The following is an 8,818-nucleotide window of genomic DNA, read 5'->3' as shown; positions in this document are numbered from 1 at the left end:
CAGTGGGTACCAGGGGACATGGGTGCACTGCAGGGCCGGCTGCATGGCTGGGCATTTGTGGTCAGAGCAGCCCCACTGAGGGCAGGGGAGGGCAAGGTGGTGGCCTGGGCTCTCCTCCCAGGAGCCACCCAGCTTTCATGGGTCCAAACAGCTTATTCTTCCAGGCTTTGAGGGCTGTGGATGTCTGTGTGCAAATGAGCTGCTGTCTTCTGGGAGGAAGCAGTCTGTCTGCCAGCAGAGGCTTGGGTCAGAGAGAGAGGAGAGTGGGGCCCTGTCAGTCTCTGAAGGAGGGGTCCAAGGGAGGGGAGATGAGTGGAGGGGAGAATAGCCTGAAGCCTAACCTGTATCTAGAGACCCTCAGTCAGAGGCCAGCTTTGCTCTGAAGAGCTCCTGAGAACCCTGTTCGGGAGGATGGAGGGTGGGCATTGCTTCTGCTGGTTCATGCTCTGGTCTGACTGTGCGACTGGCATTTCCACAATGTCTATAGACCCTGGGTTAGGGACTGTATCAGCTAAACAGCTTCTGCCTCTACTTCCAACAGAGTTGGAAGATCATCTAAGTCTTCTCCTGGACCTGGAGCAACTGATACCAGGGCTGGCGGAGGCATCACCTTGCACCTCCCTCAATGTCGCACTTTATTAGAATGGCTTGTTAAATCTCCCAGCTTCTTCACTAAATTGTATGTTCCTGGAGGGCAGGGATGGTGTCTGGCTTATTCTCTGTGGTTTTCCCAGAGTTTAGCGTGATGCCTGGCACAGGGCACAACCTCATCCAAGGAAGGGTGCAGAGGAGAGAGGAAATGACCCACACTCTTATTCATACTCCGGGGGTAAGCTCACAGCCTCCTGCAGGAATAACACGTGAAGAACCAGACTTTATTAATTTGGAATTTGCCATATTACAGACACTGCATCTTTAAGCCCAGTGAGTAAAAATTAAAAATATCTTCTATTTTTAGAGTCTTACTCATGAAGGAGAAGGATAAACAGAAAGGTATAGCTTACATTCGTATCGTGCTTTAGTGCAAAATTCTTGTGTATAAACAATCTAATTTGGTATTTACAATAACCTTAAGAGGTAGGAAAGAGATAAGGCAGTCTGGGCAGTCAGCCACCTCCTCGGCTGCTGTCACAACAAAGAAGAAGGCTCAAATCCTGCAGGAGGATGTCATTATGAATAGGCTGGCACAGAGAGCCACATAGACCTGACCCACATGAGGAAACTCAGTTGGCTTAGGAATCTCTGATCATCTCTCTTCCAGGAAATACAGGTCACCAGTTACCACAGGAGAGAAAAACAGCACTCAAAAATATGTTTAACAATGGAATAGAATTGAGAGTCCAGAAGTAAACCCTTACAATTATGTTCAATTGGTTTTGACAAGGCTTCTAGGTCAATTAAATGGGGAAGAAAATGTTTTTTAACAAATGGTGCTGGGACAGCTGGATTTCCACATATAAAAGAATGAAGTTGGACCCCTTTATTATATGATATACAAAATTTGGGACTGGGTGTAGTGGTTCATGCCTGTAATCCCAGCACTTTGGGAAGCTGAGGTGGGCTGATCACTGGAGCTTAGGAGTTTTAGACCAGCCTGGGCAATATGGTGAAACCTCATCTCTACAAAAAAATTAGTTGGGCGTGGTGGCACATGTCTATAGTCCCAGCTACTTGGGAGGCTGAGGTGGGAGGATCGTTTGAGCCCAGGAGGTTGAGGCTGCAGTGAACCATGATCGTGCCACTGCACTCCAACCTGAGTGACAGAGTAAGACACTGTCTCAAAAAAGAAAACAAACAAAAAAAAACTCAAAATGGATCTTGATGTAAGAACTAAAACCATAAAACTTTTAGAAGAAAACATAGGCATAAATCTTTGTGACCTTGGATTAGTCAGTCAATGGTTTCTTAGATACAATGCCAAAAGCATAAGTGATGAAAGAAAAAATAGATAAATTGGTCTTCATCAAAATTTAAAACTTTTATGCTTTAATGGACACTATCAAGAAAATGAAAAGACAATCCAGGGGATAAGAGAAGATATTTGCAAAGCGTGTAGTCCAGCAGTCCTCCTTATCCTCAGTGTACATTCCAACATTCCCAGTGGATGCCTGAAATTGAAGGAAGCATCAAGCCCTACGTACACTATGTTTTTTCCTATACATACATACCTATAACAAGGGTTGATGTACAAATTAGGTACAGTAAGAGATTAGCAATAAACTAATAATAAAATAGAAAAATTATAAATATATAATAAAAGTTATGTAAATGTGATCTCTCTCTTTCTCTCTCAAAATATCTTCTTGTGCTATACTCACAGTTCTTGTGATGGCAAGCACAGTGGCACAATACGGATGTGATGAGATGAAGCGAGGTGAATGATACCGAGTTAAGCTGTGATGTAGCATTAAGCTACTATTGAACTTCTGTGTTCCTGCATCTGTGTAACCATCCCTTGCAGTGAATGGCTTGGACTCACTTTTCAGGGGATCTTTTGCTGACCTCTTACTGTAGGCTCAGTGCTTTCTGGCACCACAATCAGGACACATTCGCGTTTCTGTCTTCACAAATACAATGCCTTTTCCTTCTTAACTAAGCACTAACCACACATTGTGGCTACAACGTTCACAGTTTGAGGTGTGGCAGCAAAACTAGCATGAATTTCTTTTTCCTTCTTCAAAATTTCACGGATAGAAGATTCGTGATCTTAGCAACCTCAACAAAGAGCCAATCTTTTTCTTTCCAAAGCTGAGAACTTTCACCTTTTCCCTTAAAGGAAGCACTGGTTTGGCTTCTCTTTGGAGGATCCAAACTGCAGGCACGGGTACTCTTGCGCTTTGGGGCCCATTATGAAGTAAAATAAGGGTTAGTTGAACTCTAGCACTGCGATGCTGCGACAGTCCTAATAACGGAGACAGCCCCTAAGTGACAGCAGGCGGGTTGCATGTATATAGTGGCTCTGCTGGACAAAGGAACGAATCATCTTGAGCCAGCCAAAATCTCATCACTCTCCTCAGAACGACGCGCAATGTAAAACTTATGAATTGTTTGTTTATGGAATTGTTCATTTGATATTTTTGGACCAAGGTCAACTACAGGCAACTGAGACCTCAGAAAGCAAAACTTTAGATGAGGGAGGGACTATGTATGAAACTTGTTTTCAGAATATATAAGACCTCTTATAGCCAGTATGTGGCACACACCTGGGATCCCAGCTACTGAAAAGGCTGAGGCAGGACTGCTTAAGTCCAGGAGCTGGAGGCTGCAGTGCACCATGACTGTGCCTGTCAATAAGCGCTGTACTCCAGGCTAGGCAACATAGTGAGAGCCAGTCTCTTGAAAAAAACCACAACTTATTTTTTAAAAAAGAACTCAATTAACTCAAGAAAAGAAGACAAATAACTCAATTTAAAAAATGGGATTTGAATAGACATTATCCAAGGAAATATACAAATGACTGGACGAGATGTTCAACTTCACTAGTTGTCAGGGAAATCCAAATAAAATCACATGAGAAACACTTCTGCCCACTAAGATGGAAAAAATAAAGATAATAGCAAATGTTGGCAAAGAGATGGAGAAATTGGAATCCTTTTACATTGCTAGTGGGTTGTAAAATGGTGAGGCCATTTTGGAAAACAGATTGGCAGTTCTTCAAGATGTATAACATAGAATTACCATGTGACCTTATTATTCTACTTCTAGAGAATTGAAAACATATTTACACAAAAACTTGTACGCCAGTGTTCATAGAGGATAATACTATTCATAATAGCTAAACTTTAGAAACAATCCCAATGTCCATCAACTGGTTAATGTATAAACAAAATGTGGAAAATTCATACAGTGGAGTATTTATTCAGCCATAAAAAGGAATGAAGTCGTTATATATTCTGTAATATATATGAACCTTGAAACTGGTATGCTAACTGAAAAAAGCCAGGCTGGGCGTGGTGGCTCAGGCCTGGGAGGCCAAGATGGGTGGATTACCTGAGGTCAGGAGTTTGAGACCAGCCTGACCAACATGGCAAAACCCCATCTCTACCAAAAATACAAAAATTAGCCAGGCATGGTGGAGTGTGCCTCCAATCCCAGCTACTCAGGAGGCTGAGGCAGGAGAATCACTTGAACCTGGGAGGTGGAGCTTGCGGTGTGCTGAGATTGCCCCATTGAACTCCAGCTTGGGCAACAAGAGTGAAACTCCATCTCAAAAACAAACACGGAGAAAAAAGAAAAAGAAAAAAGTCAGTCACAAAAGGCCACATATTGTATTACTCTGTTTATGTGAAATGTCCAGAAGAGGCAAACCCATAGAGACAGAAAATAGATGAGTAGTTGCCAGGGGTGGAGGAGGAAAACAGAGTGACTGATAAAGGGCATGGGTTTTCTTTCTTTCTTATTTTTTTTTGGCAATTGTTATTCAGTTTTTATTTTATAATCATAAACTTAACTCTGCAATCCAGCTAGGCAGGGAAGGGAACACGGCAGACATGGAACCCAAAGCGAACTGAGCAAGAGCACAAAGACTCCAGGACACTGCGAGCAAATGGGGTGGAGGGGCGCTCTCCTGAGCTACAGAAGGAATGGTCTAGTGGTTAAGATAAAACACAAATCAAACTTACTCAAGTTGTCCACAGTTGGCCATGGTGATCTTCTTGCTGGCCTTGCCATTCCTGGACCCAAAGCGCCCCATGACCTCCACAGTATTCATGCCTCTTTCACCTTGCCAAGGACCACATGCTTGCCATCCAGCCACTCAGTCTCTGCAGTGCAGATGCAAAACCGGGAACCATTTGTGTTGGGTCCAGCAATTGCCATGGACAGGATGCCAGGACCTGTATGCTTTAGGATGAAATTCTCATCATCACATTTCTTCCCGTAGATGGACTTGCCACCAGAGCCATTATGGCGTGTGAAGTCACCACCCTGACACATAAACCCTGGGATAATTCTGTGAAAGCAGAAACCCTTGTAACCAAATCCTTTCTCTCCAGTGCTCACAAAAGTTTTCTGCCGTCTTGGGAAACTTGTCTGCAAACAGTTTGAAGGAGACGCGGCCCAGGGGCTCCCTGTCGATGGCAGTGTCGAAGAACACGGTGGGGTTGACCACGGCTGGTAGTATGGGACTCCCGGCGGCATCAGAATCTGTGATATTGGGTTTCTTTTAGGGGTAGTGAAATGTTCTGACGTTAATAGTGATGGTTGCACAGCTCTGAATATTATAAAAGCCACTCAATTGTATACTTTAAAAGGGGGAATTTTTAGCACTTTGGGAGGCTGAGGTGGATGCATCACGAGACCAAGAGATCGAGACCATCCTGGCCAACATGGTGAAATCCGTCTCTATTAAAAATACAAAAAAAAATTAGCTGGATGTGGTGGTGCATACCTGTAGTCCTAGCTACTTGGGAGGCTGAGGCAGGAGAATTGCTTCAATCTGGGAGGCGGAGGTTGCAGTGAGCAGAGATTGCACCACTGTACTCCAACCTGGCGACAGAGTGAGATTCCATCTCAAAAAAAGTGAGGGGGCAGATTTTATATATATGAATTATATCTTGATAAAGCTGTTGGTTTTTCTTTTCTTTTTTCTTTCTTTCTTTCTTTCTTTCTTTTCTTTTCTTTTCTTTTCTTTTCTTTCTTTTTTTTTTTTTTTTGAGACAGAGTCTTGCTCTGTCGCCAGGCTGGAGTGCCATGGCGCAATCTCGGCTCACTGCAACCTCCGCCTCCAGGGTCCAAGCAATTCTTCCGCCTCAGCCTCCCGAGTAGCTGTAACAACAGGCACGTGCCACGACGCCCGACTAATTTTTCTACTTTTAGTAGAGAGGGGGTTTCACCATGTTAACCAGGATGGTCTCAACCTCTTGACTTCGTGATCTGCCCACCTCAGCCTCCCAAAGTGCTGGGATTGTAGGCGTGAGCCACCGCTCCCGGCCCTTTTTTCTCTTTTTATCCTCCGTATTGAAGATGTCATGCTAAAAGCTGTTGTTTAAAAAAAAAAAGTCCAAATGTTTAATTCCATCATTCTTTGTTAATAAAGATCTCTGATCATGGATTGGTTTTCAGAATAGCTGTGGTCCTCTCCCCAAAAGTCTGCATCTTCCTCTATTTGGCCAAAACTTGCCCATTTCTCAAAATTCAGGTCAAGTCTTGCCTCTAACACGAAGCAGCCTTCGTTTCCCAGACCCATGCTAGTCTTTTCTTTCTATATTCAGTTTTAACTGTCTGTGTTTTCACGTGGCCACGAAAAGCACAGCGGAGGGGAAACAGCACTTGTCTACAGCCAAAAAAATAGCGGCCACCTTAAGAAGCCTTATGACCAGTGCAAAATAACTTCTTTGAGCCTCAGTTTCCTCAGGTATACAATGGCTATGAAAATCTCTACCTGTCCTCCTCCTTAGGGTTGCGGGAACATGACAGATATTTTTTGAGTTGTAAAGCACCACAGAAAAACAAGGTGTTACTAATACTGTTAGAATCATCAGTCACCATTCCTTATATGCAAGGCACTGAGTTAAGAGAGAAGGGTATTAATTGCCTTTAACATAAAAATTGAACTGAAGAGGAAATTAGTTCTCCAAGCCTAAGTGCTTATGTCTGGTATAAATAGTAGATATTAAGGGAGGAAGATGGTTCCTACCAGCAGGAAAGGACAGGCAAGACAGCTTCACGTGGAGGAAGGCAGGGCTTAGCCCCAGAGAATCAGAGAGGGTTAGGGCCCCCAGGCAGGGAGCTTGGACCAAATGTGGCTGTGGGAGGGACTGGGGTGCTTGGAGGTGAGAATGGTTTGTTTAGACTCTTGACCAGTGGACCTTTCGGTTATGATGTATATTAGTCTGTTTTCACCCTGCTATTAGTCTGTTTTACCTGAGATTGGGTAATTTATAAAGAAAAGAGGTTTAATTGACTCACAGTTCCACTAGGAAACTTACAATCATGGCTGAAGGTGAAGGTGAACTTATGGTGAGGCACATCTTACCTGCGGCAGGGGGCAGGGGTGGGGAAGTGCCACACTTTTAAACCATAAGATCTCGGCCGGGCGTGGTAACTCACGCCTGTAATCCCGGCACTTTGGGAAGTGGAGACAGGCTATCACCTGAGGTCAGGAGTTGGAGACCAGCCTAGTTAACATGGCAAAACACCATCTCTACCAAAAATATAAAAATTAGCTTGGCATGGTGGCTCGTGTCTGTAATCCTAGCTACTTGGGAGGCTGAGACACGAGGCTCGCTAAAACTTGGGAGGTGGAGGTTGCAGTGAGCCAACATTGCGCCACTGCACTCCAGCCTGGGCGACAGAATGAGACTCTACCTTAAAAAAAAAAAAATGGCCAGGCGTGGTGGCTCACGCCTGTAATTCCAACACTTTGGGAGGCCGAGGCAGGCAGATCACAAGATCAAGAGATCGAGACTATCCTGGCCAATATGGTGAAACCCCATTTCTACTAAAAATACAAAAAATTAGCTGGGCGTGGTGGCGTGTGCCTATAGTCCTAGCTACTTGGAAGGCTGAGGCTGGATAATCACTTGAACCTGGGAGGCTGAGGTTGCAGTAAGCCGAGATCTCACCATTGCACTCCAGCCTGGGCAACAAGAGTGAAACTCTGTCTCCAAATAAAAGCAAAAACAAAACCAAAAACAAAAATCAGATCTTGTGAGAACTCCCTCACTATCATGAGAATAACAAGGGGGAAGTCCACCCCCATGATTTGGTTGCTTCCCACAAGCCCCCTCCCTCGACACGTGAGGATTACAATTTGAGATGAGATTTGGATGAGCACACAAAGCCAGGCCATATCATGATGGAACTGTCTGTCCAATATAAATATAATGAGAGCTGCATATATAATTTTATATTTTTGTAATATTCATTTTAATACACTTTATTTAACCCAATATATCCAAAGTAGTATTATTTCAACATGTAATCAATATCAAAATTATTTATTTAACTCCCTCCTCCCCCTTTTTTAATAAATAGGGTCTTTCCCTATTGCCCATGCTGGAGTGCAGTTGTGTGATCACAGCTCACTGTAGCCTTCCTGGGCTCATGTGATCCTTCCACCTCAACCTCCTACGTAGCTGGGACTACAAGTGTGCAGCCACCAGACACAGCTAAAAAATTATTAATGAAATATTTTACCTTCTTGCATGTGCCAAGTCTTAAAATCTGGTGTGTATTTGACACATCTCAATTCAGATGCTCAATTTTCAACAGAGTGAAATGTAGTCTTACTAAAGCTCATGAGGGTCTGATGACTGTTTTCCAGACCTCAAAATATAAATCACAGTGTATTTGCCAAAGGTGTGTCTGCCCAGGGTAACAACAGCAACACAGCCTGTGCTTTCAGCTGTCGAGAGCAGCTCAGGCTGACAGCCTTGGTTCTCTCCATCGCATCACCGTCTTGGCTGCTTCTGTTAACTCTGCATGATTTCCTGAGCCCCCCTGGCTGCCAGGTACGTGCACATCGGGGCTTGGGCTATGAGCCAGCCAGGATCCTGCTCCTGGAGCCACATTCTGCACAAACATCTGGGAGGCAACAGACAAAACAAACAAATATAAGTCAGGGATGCTGCTGCTTCGTGGAAGAGCACACAGGGGGAGGGGGTCAAGGAGAGGAGGAAGAAGGGTGCACAGATGGGCTGTTTGTTCTGCCAAGGGTGGCCAGTGGGAAGCAAGGCCCCCGGGGAAGCACGAACGAGCTCCGCAGACCTCTGGGACTGGACTTTTCAAGCCAGGCAGCGGCACCTGTGGGAATGCCTCGGCCTTTGAGTGCCCTCTAAGAGCCAGCGAGGTGCGCAGAGGGGTGCAACCTGTCGCT

At 44.6% G+C, this 8,818-nt stretch overlaps 1 pseudogene; it reads right to left on the bottom strand.

Moving 5' to 3' along the window:
- Positions 1–4,618: 4,618 nt before the first annotated feature.
- Positions 4,619–4,935, bottom strand: LOC120366825 (peptidyl-prolyl cis-trans isomerase A pseudogene; annotated as a pseudogene).
- Between the last annotated feature and the right edge of the window lie 3,883 nt (positions 4,936–8,818).

This window comes from Saimiri boliviensis, chromosome 17 (assembly GCF_048565385.1).
Source record: "Saimiri boliviensis isolate mSaiBol1 chromosome 17, mSaiBol1.pri, whole genome shotgun sequence".
In the NCBI taxonomy this organism is placed as follows: Eukaryota; Metazoa; Chordata; class Mammalia; order Primates; family Cebidae; genus Saimiri; species Saimiri boliviensis.
Note: the sequence above shows the minus strand (reverse complement) of the source record. Positions and strands in the feature narration are given on the sequence as shown.